Here is a 17,505-nt window from a genome sequence, read left to right as displayed (position 1 = left end):
ACAGTGCTTCTGTTTTCCTAACCCTAGCCGTTCTGGCTATATACATTTTTAAGGCCCTGACAACATCAAGGGACTTGGAATCCTCCAAGGCCCCAGTAGCCACAGGCACCACAATAGGTTGGTTCATATGGAACGATGAAACCACTTTAGGCAGAAATTGAGGACGAGTCCTCAACTCTGCTCGATCCGCATGGAAAATCAGATAGGGGCTCTTGTGAGACAAAGCCGCCAATTCGGACACCCGCCTTGCAGATGCCAAGGCCAATAACATGACCACTTTCCAAGTGAGAAACTTCAATTCAACTGTTTGAAGAGGTTCAAACCAGTGCGATTTAAGGAACTGTAACACCATGTTAAGGTCCCACGGTGCCACAGGGGACACAAAAGGAGTTTGGATGTGCAGCACTCCCTTTACAAAAGTCTGGACTTCTGGGAGAGAAGCCAATTCCTTCTGAAAGAATATAGATAAGGCCGAAATCTGCACCTTAATGGAGCCTAACTTTAGGCCCATATCCACACCTGTCTGTAGAAAATGGAGAAAACGACCCAGCTGAAAATCTTCCGTAGGAGCATTCTTGGCTTCACACCAAGACACATATTTCCTCCAGATACGGAGATAATGCTTCGCCGTTACCTCCTTCCTTGCTTTAATTAGAGTAGGGATGACTTCATCCGTTATACCTTTCCTAGCTAGGATTTGGTGTTCAACCGCCATGCCGTGAAACGTAACGGCGGTAAGTCTTGGAACACACAGGGCCCCTGTTGTAACAGGTCCTCCCTGGGAGGAAGAGGCCACGGATCTTCTGTGAGCATTTCCTGAAGATCTGAATACCAGGCCCTTCGAGGCCAATCTGGAACAATGGCCCTCATTCCGAGTTGTTCGCTCGCAAGCTGCTTTTAGCAGCTTTGCACACGCTAAGCCGCCGCCTACTGGGAGTGAATCTTAGGTTATCAAAATTGCGAACGAAAGATTAGCAGAATTGCGAATAGACACTTCTTAGCAGTTTCTGAGTAGCTCCACACTTACTCGGCATCTGCGATCAGTTCAGTGCTTGTCGTTCCTGGTTTGACCTCACATACACACCCAGCGTTCGCCCAGACACTCCTCCGTTTCTACAGCCACTCCCGCGTTTTTCCCAGAAACAGTAGCGTTTTTTCACACACTCCCATAAAACGGCCAGTTTCCGCTCAGAAACACCCACTGCAGTAAAATACCTAACTGCATAGCAAATTTACTTGGCGCAGTAGCACTGCGGACATTGCGCATGAGCAAATAATCGCTCCGTTGCGGAAAAAAATAACAAGCAAACAACTCAGAATGACCCCCAATGAGTATTGTCTGCACTTTTGTTCGTCTTATGATTCTCAATATTTTTGAGATGAGTGGAAGTGGAGAGAACACATAGACCGACCGAAACACCCACTGCCTGAGAGTCCCTTGACCTGGAACAATACGTCCGAAGCTTTCTGTTGAGGCTTGACACCATAATGTCTATTTGAGGAAGTCCCCAACGACTTGTCACCTCTGCAAAGACTTCTTGATGAAGTCCCCACTCTCCTGGATGGAGATCGTGTCTGCTGAGGAAGTCTGCTTCCCAGTTGTCTACTCCCGGAATGAAAATTGCCGACAGAGCTTGTACATGCTTTTCTGCCCAGAGGAGGATCTCGCCACCTCTGCCATCGCCGCTCTGCTTTGGGGTAATGGAGGTGTGAGGTGTGGTGCCTCTGGACTGGCTGAGCTGGATGGCCTTAGTGTGGCATACCTTTACATTCTATTAACACTTTTCACTTATTAATTTCTTAACACTATTTCTCTATTTTAATTGCATTTCATTTTGTATCACTTTCTCTATAGCTTCGGCTTCCTAAATACTAATTTATTAAGACTATAGTTTTTTCACTGGTATGCCACGCTGGGCTTTCTGGCTTATGCTGGTGTTTTGGGGTGCCACACCATGCACCTAGATATAGCGCTAGGGACCCCAAATATACAGAGACGCCTTGATGCGGCTTTGGGGCTTATTCACACATTTGCGCAAATATGTGTAACGAAGATCTCTGAATTCTGTTATCATGTGGAATTTATATCTGGTTACGGTTATGATTCAGGGTGCTGGGGGAAACAAATGGCTTTTTTTCTTACTCCCGGAATGAAGACAGCTGACAGAGCGCTTACATGATTATCGCGCCCAGCGAAGAATCCTGGTGGCTTCTGCCATTGCTGCTCTGCTCCTTGTCCCGCCCTGGCGGTTTACATGCGCCACAGCTGTGACGTTGTCTGACTGGATCAGAACAGGTAGGTTGCGAAGAAGATTCTCCGCCTGTAGCAGGGCGTTGTATATGGCCCTTAATTCCAGTACACTGATGTGTAGACAAGCGTCCTGGCTTGACCATATTACCTGAAAATTTTCTCCTTGTGTGACTGCTCCCTATCCTCGGAGGCTCGCGTCCGTGGTCACAAGAACCCAATCTTGAATGCCGAACCTGCGACCCTCTAGAATAGGGGTGGGCAAAATACGGCCCGCGAGCCGGATGCGGCCCGCAAACTGATCCTGACCGGCCCACTGCTTCCCACCAGCATGCAATGACAAGCGGCCTGACTGACTGAGCTGCTTGTCATTGCTCTGCAGTACTCCAAGCTGCCGGCGCCTGTCTCCCCTGCTGCTGCTGCACGGCGCCTGACGCACATCCTCCAGAGTCCCCATTGCAGCGATCAGACAAAAAGGGGGCGGAGCTATACGGAGACGAGGGGGCGGGGCTACGCTGGACTTTAGGGGGCGGGGCTACAAAAGCCACTACTACAGATCCATCCTTCCTGCCACTGCCAGCCAGACACAGATCAGTAAGTTAATGGAAAAAGTGAGGGAAAGAAAGTGTATTTGTGTGTGTGACTGTGTGTGTGTGTGTGTGTGTGTGTGTGTGTGTGTGTGTGTATATGTGTGTGTGTGTATATATATATATATATATATATATATATATATATAAAAGAGTGTGTGTGTGTATAAGAGGGAGAGAGAGAGAGAGAGAGAGAGAGAGAGAGAGAGAGAGATAGAGAGAGAGAAGAGAGAGAGAGAGAGAGAGAGAGAGAGAGAGAGTGAGAGTGAGTGAGTGTGTGTGTGTGTGTGTGTGTGTGTGTAGGCAGTGGCGTCAGACTGTTTTTAGGTTAGGGTGGAGATCTTTATCGCTTACTGCAGGTCTCAATATAATGCCCGTGTGTGTGTATATAGCTTTAAGGGTAGTTTTCTGCTTTCTATCAGCAGGTTCCTTTAGGGCGGCCGTATCCGGAGACGGTAGTGCCACCTTTTTTAATAAGCGTGTAACCGCTTTATCTACCCTAGGGGGTATTTCCCAACGTGACCTATCCTCTGGCGGAAAAGGGTACGCTGCTTAGAAATTATCAATTTCTTATCGGGGGAAGTCCACGCTTCCTCACACACCTCATATTAATTCATCAGATGCAGGAAAAACTACTGGTAGTTTTTTCTCACCAAACATAATACCCTTTTTTGTGGTACCTGGGGTATTATCTGAAATGTGTAATACTTTTTTCATTGCCTCAATCATGTAACGGGTGGCCCTATTGGAAGGTACACTAGTCTCATCGTCGTCGACACTGGAGTCGGTATCCGTGTCAACATCTGTGTCTGCCATCTGAGGTAGCGGGCGTTTTAGAGCCCCTGATGACATTTGAGACGCTTGGACAGGCACAAGCTGAGTAGCCGGTTGTCCTATGTCGTCAACCTTTTATGTAAGGAGTTGACACTGTCACGTAATTCCTTCCATAAGTCCATCCACACCGGTGTCGACCCCGCAGGGGGTGACATCACATTCACAGGCATTTGCTCCGCCTCCACATCATTATCCTCCTCATACATGTCGACACAGCAGTACCGACACACAGCACACACACAGGGAATGCTCTGACAGAGGACAGGACCCCACAAAGCCCTTTGGGGAGACAGAGGGAGAGTATGCCAGCACACACCAGAGCGCTATACATCACAGGGATATCACCTATAGAGAGTGTTTTCCCTTATAGCTGCATTATTATAATATACTGCGCCTAATTTTTGTGCCCCCCCCCCTCTCTTTTTAACCCTTTCTGTAGTGCAGGACTGCAGGGGAGAGCCAGGGAGCGATCCTTCCAGCGGAGCTGTGAGGGAAAATGGCGCCAGTGTGCTGAGGGAGATAGCTCCGCCCCTTTCTCGGCGGGCTTTCTCCCGCTGTTTTTGTAATTCTGGCAGGGGTATTTTTACACCTATATAGCCCCTGGGGTTATATATGGTGTTAGTTTTGCCAGCCAAGGTGTAAATATTGCCGCTCAGGGCGCCCCAGCGCCCTGCACCCATCAGTGACCGCAGTGTGTGGTGTGCATGAGGAGCAATGGCGCACAGCTGCAGTACTGTGCGCTACCTTGGAGAAGACAGAAGTCTTCAGCCGCCGATTTTCCGGACCTTCTTGCTTCTGGCTCTGTAAGGGGGACGGCGGCGCGGCTCCGGGAACGGACGACGAGATCGGGTCCTGTGTGCGATCCCTCTGGAGCTAATGGTGTCCAGTAGCCTAAGAAGCCCAAGCTACCACCAGTTAGGTAGGTTCGCTTCTTCTCCCCTTAGTCCCTCGGTGCAGTGAGCCTGTTGCCAGCAGGTCTCACTGTAAAATAAAAAACCTAAACTATATTTTCTTTCTAGGAGCTCAGGAGAGCCCCTAGTGTGCATCCAGCTCGGCCAGGCACACAAATCTAACTGAGGCTTGGAAGAGGGTCATAGGGGGAGGAGCCAGTGCACACCAGATAGTCCTAAATCTTTGTTTAGATGTGCCCAGTCTCCTGCGGAGCCGTCTATTCCCCATGGTCCTTACGGAGTTCCCAGCATCCACCAGGACGTCAGAGAAATCCTATTTTCTCATACGTCCTAGAGGATGCTGGGGTCACCATAGACCAATGGGGTTATACCAAAGCTCTAAACATGGGCGGGAGAGTGCGGTTGACTCTGCAGTACCGATTGACCGAACTTGAGGTCTTCATCGGCTAAGGTGTCAAACTTGAAGAACTTTGCAAAAGTGTTTGACCCCGACCAAGTAGCTGCTCGGCAAAGTTGCAATGCTGATACCCCCGGGCAGCAGCCCAGGATGAGCCCACCTTCCTAGTAGAATGGGCCTTCACCGATTCCGGTAACGGCAATCCAGCCGTGGAATAAGCATGCTGAATCGTGTTACAGATCCAGCGTGCAATGGTCTGCTTGGAAGCAGGACACCCAACCTTGTTGGGAGCATACAGGACAAACAGAGCTTCTGTTTTTCTAACCTGAGCCGTTCTGGCGACATATCTTCTACAGATTTCTTCCATGCCTGGGTCTGAGACTCTTACTAATAAGAGCCACATTAGCATTCAGGGCATTCAACACATTTACCAAATCAGGCGTCGGCGTCGCCGACAGGGTCACCCCCACAGCCGTTTGTGTCCATAACACAGCCTCCTCCTGGGAAGAGCCTTCAGCCTCAGACATGTCGACACACGTGCAACAAACACCCACAGACATACCGGGCATATAGGGGACAGACCCACAGTAAAGTCTGTCAGAGAGACACAGAGGAGATTTGCCAGCTCACAATCCAGCGCTAACCCTGAATTTACTTCAGACCCAAAGCGCTTTCACAATCATATAAATATATATACATAAATAGCACCAATGATATGCCTCCCCCCCTGTACTTGTCAGTGTGAGGGAGGACCAGCGTCTCTGCTGCCTGCGGAAAGGAAATAGCGCCGTGAGCTGTGAGGAAGAAGCTCTGCCCCCTCAATGGCGCGCTTCTGTCCCGCTTTTTTCTTATGTTTATACTGGCGGGGGTTAGGACTGAGCCGTAGCACTAATGTCCCCTCTTGCCAGTTAATATGAGGATGTTTTCAGCTGCCCAGGAGACGGACAACTTCGAGAGAAGGATTTTACACAGATAGTGGCGAGATTCACACCAGCTCACACATACAAGGCAAAACAAGCTAACTAGCTTGAAACACCAGCAACGGCTGAACAATATTACTTAACCAAGTAACAAAACAGTACTAAACCAAGAACTAAGCAGTACTGAACAAAGTAACCACTGCACGATCACGAAGCGCTTTGCGGGCGCCCAGCATCCTCTACGGACTACGAGAAAATGATTTACTGGTAGGTAATTAAAATCCTATTTTCTCTTACGTCCTAGAGGATGCTGGGGTCCACATTAGTACCATGGGGATGTACCAAAGCTCCCAGAACGGGAGGGAGAGCACGAAGGCTCCTGCAGAACCGATTGACCAAACCTTAGGTCCTCAGTGGCCAAAGTATCAAACTTGTAGAACTTTGCAAATGTGTTCGACCCCGACCAAGTAGCCGCTTGGCAAAGCTGTAAAGCAGAGACAACCCGGGCAGCCGCCCGGGAAGACCCCACCCTACGAGTAGAGTGGGCCTTAACCGATTTTAGACACGGCAATCCTGCCGTAGAATATGCATGCTGGATAGTGAAGCTGATCCAGCGAGAAATCGTCTGCTTTGAAGCAGGACACCCAATTTTCTTGGGATCATACAGTACAGAGTCTGATTTTCTGTGACGAGCAGTCCTCTTCACGTAGATTCTCAAAGCCCTCACAACATCCAAGGACTTTGATGCAATTGAGGAGTCAGTAGCACCACAATACGTTGGTTGATATGAAAAGCAGACACAACCTTTGGAAGGGACTGCTGACGCGTCCTGAGCTCAGCTCTATCCTCATGGAAAATTAAGTAGGGGCTTTTACAGGACAAAGCACAAATTCCGACACACGTCGAGCAGAAGCTAAGGCCAACAAAGTGACAGCCTTCCACGTGAGAAACTTGACCTCAGCCTCCTGTAAAGGCTCAAACCAATCCGACTACAGGAACTGCAACACCACGTTAAGATCCCATGGTGCCGTCGCCACAAAGGGAGGCTGGATGTGCAGAACCCCTTTCAAAAAGGTCTGAACCTCAGGGAGGGCAGCCAATTGTTTCTGGAAGAAAATGGATAAGGCCGAAATCTGGACCTTTATGGATCCCAAATGCAGACCCATATCCACACCTGCTTGCAGGAAGAGGAGAATACGTCCAAGCTGAAACTTCACCATAGGAAATTTCTTGGATTCACACCAAGACACATATTTTTTCCAAATGCGATGGTAATGTTTAAACGTTACCCCTTTCCTAGCATGTATCAGGGTAGGAATAACCTTGCTTGGAATACCCTTTCGGCTAAGATCTGGCGTTCAGCCACCATGCCGTCAAACGTAGCCACGGTAAGTCCTGATAAGCGAACGGCCCCTGTTGCAGAAGGTCCTCGCAAAGAGGAAGAGTCCATGGTTCTTCTAGCAGTAGGTTCAGAAGACCCGCATACCAAGCTCGCCTTGGCCAGTCCGGAGCAATGAGAATTGCCTGAACCCTTGTTCTCTTTGGAATGAGTGGAAGTGGAGGGAACACGTACACTGACTTGAACACCCACAGAGTTACCAGGGCATCCACTGCTACTGCTTGAGGGTCTCTCGACCTGGAACAGTACCTCCGAAGCTTTTTGTTCAGACGTGGGGCCATCATGTCTATTTGAGGCACGCCCCAACGACTGGTCACGTCTGCGAACACCTCCGGATGGAGGCCCCATTCTCCTGGATGGAGGTCGTGTCTGCTAAGGAAGTTTGCTTCCCAGTTGTCCACTTCTGGGAGGAAGATCGCTGACAGCGCCAACGTGTGCCTTTCTGCGCAGAGGAGGATTCTTGTCATCTCTGACATTGCAGCTCGGCTCTTTGTACCTCCCTGTCGGTTTATGTAGGCCACCGTCGTTACATTGTATGACTGAACCTGAATGGCCTGATCTTGCAGAAGATGTGCCGCTTGTAGAAGACCGTTGTACACGGCTCTTAATTCCAGAATGTTTATTGGAAGAATGGCTTCCTGATTTGACCATCTTCCTTGGAAGGCTTCCCCCTGGGTGACCATTCCCCAACCTCTGAGACTTGCATCCGTGGTCAGAAGGATCCAGTTCTGAATTCCGAACCTGCGGCCCTCCAGGTGGTGAGGCATTTGCAGCCACCAGAGGAGCGAAATCCTTGCCCTCGGTGAGAGACGTATCCTTTGGTGCATGTTAAGAAGATGAGATCCCGACAATTTGTCTAGGAGATCCAGCTGGAAGGGTCGAGCATGGAACTTTCCATACTGTAGAGAGCCTCGTAGGATGCACTGATGAACTGATACCCGGACAAGTTTCAAGACATCCCGGACCATGGATTGTATCACTAACGCTTTCTCCAGTGGAAGAAACACCCTCTGCACTTCCGTATCGAGGATCATCCCCAGGAAAGACAATCTCTTTGTCGGCTCCAAATGTGATTTTGGAAGGTTCAGGATCCAACCATGATTCCTGAGCAGTCGAGTCGTCAGAGCAATGGACTGCAACAACTTCTCCCTGGACACTGCCTTAATCAGCAGATCGTCCAGATACGGAATTATGTTCACACCCTGCCTACGCAGGAGAACCATCATCTCTGCCATTACCTTGGTGGACACCCTCGGTGCTGTGGAGAGACCGAATGGCAGTGCCTGGAACTGAAAGTGACTGTCTAACAGTGCGAATCGGAGATAAGCCTGATGGCGCTGACAAATTGGAATGTGGAGGTAGGCATCCTTGATATCCAGGGAATCCATGAACTCTCCCTCCTCCAGACCTGAGATCACCACTCTCAGATTCCATTTTGAATTTGAACTCCCTCAGATAGGGGTTTAACGATTTCAGATTCAAAATTGGCCTGACTGAACCATCCGGCTTCGGCACCATGAACAGGTTCGAATAATAACCCTTGTTTTGCATATGAGGTGGAACTGGGACAATAACTTGTGACCCTACCAATTTTTGGATGGCTTCCTGAAGGATAGCCCTGTCTGCCAGCAAAGCTGGTAAGCCTGATTTGAAGAATCGGTGAGGCGGGAGGTCTTGAAACTCCAGCCTGTACCCCACCCCTGGGACACAATATCTTGTACCCAGGGGTGCCGGCAAGACGCCACCCAAACGTGGCTGAATCTTTTTAGCCTCGCCCCCACCGGTCCTTCCTCCAGGCAGTGCGGTCCACCGTCATGCTGAGAATTTTCATGTACCAGAAGTAGGCTTCTGGTCATGGGAGCCTGCAGTAGCAGTTTTTTTGGATTTTGCCCAACCTCCTCTAAAAAAGGTGTTGGGCTGCTTGCTCCTTCTTGTTTTAGGCGTCTGAAAGGTTTCTCCGTAGCAGGTGCAGCTGAAGGAAGAAAAGGTGACTTACCCGCAGTTGCCGTGGAAATCCACGCATCTAGCGCTTCCCCAAAAAGAGCCTGACCTGTGTAGGGTAGGTTCTCCACACCTCTCCTGGATTCCGTGTCGGCAGACCATTGGCGCAGCCAGAGTCCTCTACGAGCTGAGACAGACATGGAAGAAATCCCTGCAGCCATCGAACCCGGGTCTTTCATGGATTCCACCGTAAATCCCGCAGAATCCTGTATGTTACGTAAGAACAATTCAACGTCACTTTTATCCATTGTATCCAATTCCTCAAGTAACATGCCAGACCACTTTACTATAGCCTTAGAAATCCATGCACAGGCAATGGTAGGCCGTAATAACGCCCCCGAAGACGTGTATATGGATTTGAGCGTAGTGTCAATCTTGCGATCAGCCGGTTCTTTTAACGCAGCAGATTCCGGAACAAGTAAAACCACCTTCTTTGACAGTCTGGACACAGATGCGTTAACTATGGGTGGGTTTTCCCATTTTTTCCTATCCTCCTCAGGGAAGGGGAATGCAACCAGAACCTTTCTTGGGATCTGGATTTTTTTCTTCTTCTGGATTTCCCCAAGATTTTTCAAATATAACATTTATCTCTTTTGACGCAGGAAAGGTTAGCGAGGCTTTCTTATTATCCGTGAAGTAAGCCTCCTCAACGTGCTACGGTATTGCTTCGGCAATATTTAACACATCTCTAATGGCTTCGATCATCATTGCAAGAGATGCCGCCCCCCTCAGAACGTCGGTATCCGTGTCGTCCTGCATAATCTGGGCAAGAGCACATTTTTGAGAGTGAGTGCCAGCGAGCCCTGAGGGTGCCGACCAGGACCAAACAGCCACAGAGTTGTGCAAAGCCTAAGTTGCAGTTTCATTTTGTGCTACCCTAGTAGAAATCTGAGAAATCATACTTTTAATAGAGGATAACCACTCCGGTTCTCTTATAGGAATCTGTGCTAAAACAGTGCAATCCTGATTACATGGAATGGGATCATCCTGAGAGGACATATCCTCTGCAGCATATGACACAGTGTCCCTAGACATGGTTCTTAATGTGAGCAAACAAGCACACACACACACACACACACACACACACACACACACAGGGAAATGCAGACAGAGTTTCCCCCCTAAGTATGCCAAGAGAGACAGAGTTTGGAGCCAACCCACATACAGCGCTTCCAAAGATAAAGGACACCCTTTACCAGCACCAACTGTGTACCTTAATAGGTTACACAGTCTATTACACTGCCTCCCCCCCACCCCTTCTACAACCCCCTGGTACCGTACAGATAGCTGGAGTTGAAGTGGAGGAACAGTTCTCCACTGTCAGCGGCTATGCATGCGCAAAAGATGGGTCTGCTCTGAGGAGAAGCTCTGCCCCCTTTTTTGCCGCTGGCTCCCACTCTTGTTTGAAATTATTCTGGTCTGAGGTATATTGCTGGCGGTGATCCAGGGTCCCCGACAGGCTGTGTGACCAGTTTAAAGTGTAGGAGCTGGCTCAGGGCGCCCCTCACCATATGTCGTTGAGCCCTGGAGCGCAGTTAGTACTGTGCTCCCTAGCCAGTTGCCGCCATGTTCACACCGGCTCCCCGCTTGCCAGGGGGGCCGATGACTAACTCGCCACTGAAGTCTTCTGGCTCTGTAAGTGGTTTGGCGGCATGCTGCTGGGGTGAGTGATCCCCTGTGGCGGCGATCAATCTGTCCCCTCAAGAGCTCAGTGTCCTGTCAGCGGAGTAAGTGGCTCAGACCCCTTAGGGCGGACACTACTCCCCCTTAGTCCCACGAAGCAGGGAGGCTGTTGCCAGCAGCCTCCCTGTGCCTAAACTCTTTTAAAGAAATAAATAAACTAAAGAAACTCCTATGGAGTCTGGAAGGAGTGGCATAGAGGGAGGAGCCAGCCCACACTCTCAAACTCTTAAAGTGCCAATGGCTCCTGGTGGACCCGTCTATATCCATGGTACTAATGTGGACCCCAGCATCCTCTAGGACGTAAGAGAAAGAGCGTTATATAAATTTCTGACACCTTCTTACCGCCTATCCCAATCGCAACAGCACCTTTGAGCGTACACACTGTGCAACAAATGCGTATTAGGGATTTTAATACTTTTTGCACATAATCACTCAACTACGAGAACATCAGTATTGGAAGCGACTTAGAATCAGGCCCAAAATGTCTGTTTTATGTTTGTTTCATTGCTAAGACACTCCTTGTTATGTCATAATGTTAGAAATATGCAACTGCTCTGTCCTCATCTGACCAATCAGTGAGCAGCTATTGCATAAACACCAACTCACTGTACATGCCCCACCTAGACTGCCCCCATTTCTGCACCATTCCGACTATTCAGTTATAACACGATGCAAGTGTGACATCAGGGGTGAGGGCTGCATGGGGAGATAGCACTCATTCAAGGGGCCTTGAACATAGATACAATATACAACACATTCTCCTGCATTTATACAATGCACAGAACCACTACATTCCTGTATCATACACACATACTTAGAACTTGCTGTGGTGCGATAAGTAGCGATGTCTTGTCCTGGGACTCAGAATTTGGATGTCTGCTGCTCACTGGGTCTGTGGCTCGATTGCAGGAGGAAGGCAACCTAAGAACACATGGAAAGGGAGGATTTATATTAGAAAGCTATCTGCGCCTGGTGGGAAAAAAAAAACTTGAGGGAAGGAAGGGACTTGGCCCTTATTCAGAGTTGATCGCTCGCTAGCGTTTTTTGCACAGCGGGCGATCAGGCTAGAACTGCGCATGCATATGCACCGCAATGCGCAGGCGTGTCGCACGGATACAAAGCAGATCGCTGACCAGCGATGGATGGTGCGAAGAATCTGTTCGCACAGGTGATCGCAAGGAGACTGACAGGCAGAGGGCCTTTGTGGGTGTCAACTGACCATTTTCTAGAAGGGTTTGGAAAAATGCAAGCGTGTACAGGCATTTGCAGGGAGAGCTCCTGACGTCAATTCCGGTCCAGGACAGGCTGAAGTGATCGCAGCGGCTAAGTCCTGGGCTGCGCAGAGACTGCACAAAATCTATTCGGACCGCTCGGCTGCACATGCGATCGCACACTTGCAAAGCTAAAATAGACTACCTGGTGGGCAGCGACTATGCGAACGCAGGACTGCAAAAAACAGCTAGCGAGCGATCAACTCTGAATGAGGGCCTGTGTGTGAGGGAGCAGGATAACTGCTGGGAACCAGTATGTTACAACTGTTCCAGATTTATTTTTTAACTAAGAATAATAGGTATATCTAATTCGTAATATACAAATGATCCCTCTACTTAGTGGGCCCCTGGACTTAATTTCTCCAGCAGTAGGAGCTCACCCAATAGGAAGAAGACCCCGGATTGCACAGAACCGTGACGGAGAAAGATACGGCAAAGCCTCGGTAATGAAGATACTGCTCAAGGGTACTTCGGAACCACTGGATTTGCAAAATCCACCCGTACCTGAGGTCACAGAGAGGTTGAGTAGGATCTATGGAGATGCAGACCAACCAGTGACTCAGAGACAGCTGTAATTTAGCTGCGCCGGGTATCAGAAGTTAGACCAGAAACAATGAACAGCAAAAACGTTAATGGGCAGAGTGCTAGCAGACAAGTCTAGTGTGCAGGAATGGCTTTTACTTGAACTAGCAGGATGACAGCAGACAACCCAGGAGTGCAAGGATGTACCAAAGCGTGGCAGGATGTCAACAGACAGGCCTGGCATGCAGGATTAACTGAAGCTTGGCCTTGCAAGTTGTTAAAAGAATTGACCGGGTGTGCAGGATTAACCGAGGCTTGGCCTTTCCAGATATCAGCAGACAACACAGATATGCAGGATTTACTGAGGCTTAGCCGTGCTAGATGTTAGCAGACTACCCAGGTGTGCAGGATATACTGAGGCTTTGTCTAGCAAGATGTTAGCAGACTACCCAGGTGTGCAGGATTTACTGAGGCTTATGGGCCCCACACTCTCGGCTGCCCGCTGCCGAGCTACCCGAAGGCCGACCTGGCGATGGGGAGAGTGAAGTTTCTTCACTCCCCCCGTCTCCCGGCTCCATAGCAGTGCATGCTAATATGGACGAGATTGTCCATATTGGCTTGCATGCATAAGCAACCCGGCACCAATGATGAACGAGCGCAAGGAGGCGCATCATTCATCGTTGGTGCCTACGCACTGAACAATATGAACGAGTTCTCGTTCATTAATGAATGAGATTGTTCAGTGAAATCTTGTAGAGCCCATAAACCTTGCAAGAGGATTACAGGCAATCCAGGTGTGGAGAATATACTGGGGCTTGGCCAAGCAAGATGTTACCAGACAGACCATGTTTTCAGGAAAAGCTGCGACGGACAGATGGAGACAGGAAGATCCAAAGTACTAAACAAGGGCTCCCACGGTAACTGAGGACTATAACCGGCAAGGTCAAACAGAAGTGTCAGTTAAGGTGCATACACACGGAGAGATTTTGGCTATGAGAGATTTTGACTAACTTTTCCCTTGAACTGGCAGTAGGAGATTTTGACTAACTTTACCAGAGATTTTGTCTAACTATGCAAGAGATTTTGGCTATGGGAGATTTTGGCTATGGGAGATTTTGACTATCTCATTTAAATAAGGGGATGAGTGTCATATATAGGACGATTTTACAGGGTGGCTGGTATTTAAATAGCTGAAAGTTAAAAAAAAAATTTGCGTGGGGTCCCCCCTCCTATGTAAAACCAGCCTCGGGCTCTTTGAGCCAGTCCTGGTTGTTAAAATACAGAGGAAAAAATTAGTAGGGTTCCCCCATATTTAGACAACCAGCACCGGGCTCTGCGTCCGGTCCTGGTTTAAAAAATACGGGGGACAAAAGACATAGGGGTCCCCCGTATTTTCCAAACCAGCACCGGGCTCCACTAGCCAGGGAGATAATGCCACAGCCGGGGGACACTTTTATATTGGTCCCTGCGGCCGTGCCATTACCCCCCCAACTAGTCACCCCTGGCCGGGGTACACTGGAGGAGTGAGGACCCCTTAAATCAAGGAGTCCCCCCCTCCAGCCACCCAAGGGCCAGGGGTGAAGCCCGAGGCTGTCCCCCCCATCCGTGGCCCGGTGGATGGGAGGCTGATAGTCTTTCAATATTAATATTGTTCTTTACAGGAGGCCTACAGGTCCCAGCAAGCCTGCCCCAGCATGTTGGCACTTGGAGAACCACAAGTGCCAGCATGCCCGGACATAAAGGGCCCGCTGGCACCTGTAGTCCACCTGTAAAGAAAATATAAAAAAAAAAACACAACACATTCTTTTAAAAATCCTTTATTAAACTGGGTCTTCACCTGGGGGCGGCGGCCTTTAAGCTCTTTTGCATGGCCGCCGCCTTCCCAGGGCTTCCGGCGTCTTCACCTGGGGGGGCGCCACCTCCCCAGGGCTTCTGGGGTCTTGCTCCGGCGTCTTCACCTGGTGGGCGGCGGCTGCTAAGCTCTTTTGCAAAGCCGCCGCCCATCCAGGACTTCCACGGCGTCTTCAGGAGCTCTTCTCCGCTCCTCCTCCGCCGTCGGACTGACAGCCGCTGCCTCGCGCTGACTTATATAAGTCAGCGGGAGGGGGCGGGGCGATGACGCGGCGAGCCGTGATTGGCTCGCGGCGGCCATCTTGAATTTCAAAAATGACGCTGAGGCGCCATTTTTGAAACTGGTACCGCTCCGCTGCCAAACTCTGCAATAGAAAGGTAAATTTCCCCCGCCCGCACCGCTGCCGCAACCCGCCACCGCAACCCACCGCCGCCGCAACCCGCCGTCGCACACACCACCACCGCAACCCGCCGCCGCCCGCACCGCCGCCACAACCCGCCGCCGCCCGCACCACCGCCGCCTGCACATCGCTGGGAAAAATCGCTGGCCTCTTAAAGTGTTAGCGATTTTGACTAACTTTTGCAGCGACATAGCCAAAATTGACTTGCCTGCACTGACTATTTTTCCCAGCGATAGCGACCTAGCGGGGACGCGCATCGCTATCGCTGGCTGTGTACACACGGAGCGATCTGCACTAACTTTCTGAGCGATTTTGACTATATAGTCAAAATCGCTCAGTTATATCGCTCCGTGTGTATGCACCTTAAGATAAAAATAAGACTTTAAACCTACCGGTAAATCTTTTTCTCCTAGTCCGTAGAGGATGCTGGGGACTCCAAAGGTATCATGGGGTATAGACGGGCTCCGCAGGAGACATGGGCACTCTAAGACTTTAGATGGGTGTGAACTGGCTCCTCCCTCTATGCCCCTCCTCCAGACCACAGTTATAGAACTGTGCCCAGAGGAGACGGACAGTACGAGGAAAGGGCTTTTGTTAATCTAAGGGCGAGATACATACCAGCCCACACCATACACACCGTACAACATGGTATATACCAAACCAGTTAACAGCATGAACAAAACAGTATCAGCCAGACACTGATCTCAACTGTAACATAACCCTTATGTAAGCAACAACTATATACAAGCTTTGCAGAATTTTTCCGCACTGGGACGGGCGCCCAGCATCCTCTACGGACTAGGAGAAAAAGATTTACCGGTAGGTTTAAAATCTTATTTTCTCTTACGTCCTAGAGGATGCTGGGGACTACATAAGGACCATGGGGTTTATACCAAAGCTCCAGACCGGGCGGGAGAGTGCAATGACTCTGCAGCACCGATTGAGCAAACATGAGGTCCTCATCAGCCAGGGTATCAAACTTGTAGAATTTGGCAAAAGTGTTTGAACCAAGTAGCTGCTCGGCAAAGCTGTAATGCCGAGACGCTTCGGGCAGCCGCCCAAGAAGAGCCCACCTTCCTAGTAGAATGGGCCTTTACCGAATTAGGTACCGGCAATCCAGCCGTAGAATAAGCCTGCTGAATCGTGTTACAGATCCAGCGAGCAATAGTCTGCTTAGAAGCAGGAGCGCCAACCTTGTTGGCTGCATACAGGACAAACAGTGCTTCTGTTTTCCTAACCCTAGCCGTTCTGGCTATATAAATTTTTAAGGCCCTGACTACCTCAAGGGACTTGGAATCCTCCAAGGCCCCCGTAGCCACAGGCACCACAATAGGTTGGTTCATATGGAACGATGAAACCACTTTAGGCAGAAATTGAGGACGAGTCCTCAACTCTGCTCGATCCGCATGGAAAATCAGATAGGGGCTCTTGTGAGACAAAGCCGCCAATTCGGACACCCGCCTTGCAGATGCCAAGGCCAATAATATGACCACTTTCCAAGTGAGAAACTTCAATTCAACTGTTTGAAGAGGTTCAAACTAGTGCGATTTAAGGAACTGTAACACCACGTTAAGGTCCCACGGTGCCACAGGGGGCACAAAAGGAGGTTGGATGTGCAGCACTCCCTTTACAAAAGTCTGGACTTCTGGAAGAGAAGCCAATTCCTTCTGAAAGAATATAGATAAGGCCGAAATCTGCACCTTAATGGAGCCTAACTTTAGGCCCATATCCACACCTGTCTGTAGAAAATGGAGAAAACGACCCAGCTGAAAATCTTCCGTAGGAGCATTCTTGGCTTCACACCAAGACACATATTTCCTCCAGATACGGAGATAATGCTTCGCCGTTACCTCCTTCCTTGCTTTAATTAGAGTAGGGATGACTTCATCCGGAATACCTTTCCTAGCTAGGATTTGGTGTTCAACCGCAATGCCGTCAAACGTAACGGCGGTAAGTCTTGGAACACACAGGGCCCCTGTTGTAACAGGTCCTCCCTGGGAGGAAGAGGCCACAGATCTTCTGTGAGCATTTCCTGAAGATCTGAATACCAGGCCCTTCGAGGCCAATCTGGAACAATGGCCCTCATTCCGAGTTGTTCGCTCGCAAGCTGCTTTTAGCAGCTTTGCACACGCTAAGCCGCCGCCTACTGGGAGTGAATCTTAGCTTATCAAAATTGCGAACTAAAGATTAGCAGAATTGCGAATAGACACTTCTTAGCAGTTTCTGAGTAGCTCCACACTTACTCGGCATCTGCGATCAGTTCAGTGCTTGTCGTTCCTGGTTTGACGTCACAAACACACCCAGCGTTCGCCCAGACACTCCTCCGTTTCTACAGCCACTCCCGCGTTTTTCCCAGAAACAGTAGCGTTTTTTCACACACCCCCATAAAACTACCAGTTTCCGCCCAGAAACACCCACTTCCTGTCAATCACATTACGATCATCAGAGCGAAGAAAAAACCTCGTAATGCCGTGAGTAAA

General features: G+C 49.6%; 1 protein-coding gene across 4 annotated transcripts in view; it reads right to left on the bottom strand.

The window, feature by feature from the left end:
- The window catches only part of LOC135054811 (zinc finger protein 260-like), a 224,207-nt gene that overhangs the window by 163,356 nt on the left and 43,346 nt on the right, over nucleotides 1–17,505 (bottom strand). For all 4 annotated transcript variants that reach the window (XM_063958176.1, XM_063958178.1, XM_063958174.1 and 1 more), the window contains exon 2: nucleotides 11,795–11,901. The gene's annotated coding sequence lies outside the window, so the exon portion shown is untranslated. The remainder of the gene's footprint in view (nucleotides 1–11,794; nucleotides 11,902–17,505) is intronic.

Source organism: Pseudophryne corroboree, chromosome 3 (assembly GCF_028390025.1).
Source record: "Pseudophryne corroboree isolate aPseCor3 chromosome 3, aPseCor3.hap2, whole genome shotgun sequence".
Taxonomy (NCBI): Eukaryota; Metazoa; Chordata; class Amphibia; order Anura; family Myobatrachidae; genus Pseudophryne; species Pseudophryne corroboree.
The sequence above is the reverse complement of the archived record's forward strand: the minus strand, read 5'-3'. Positions and strand labels throughout refer to the sequence as shown.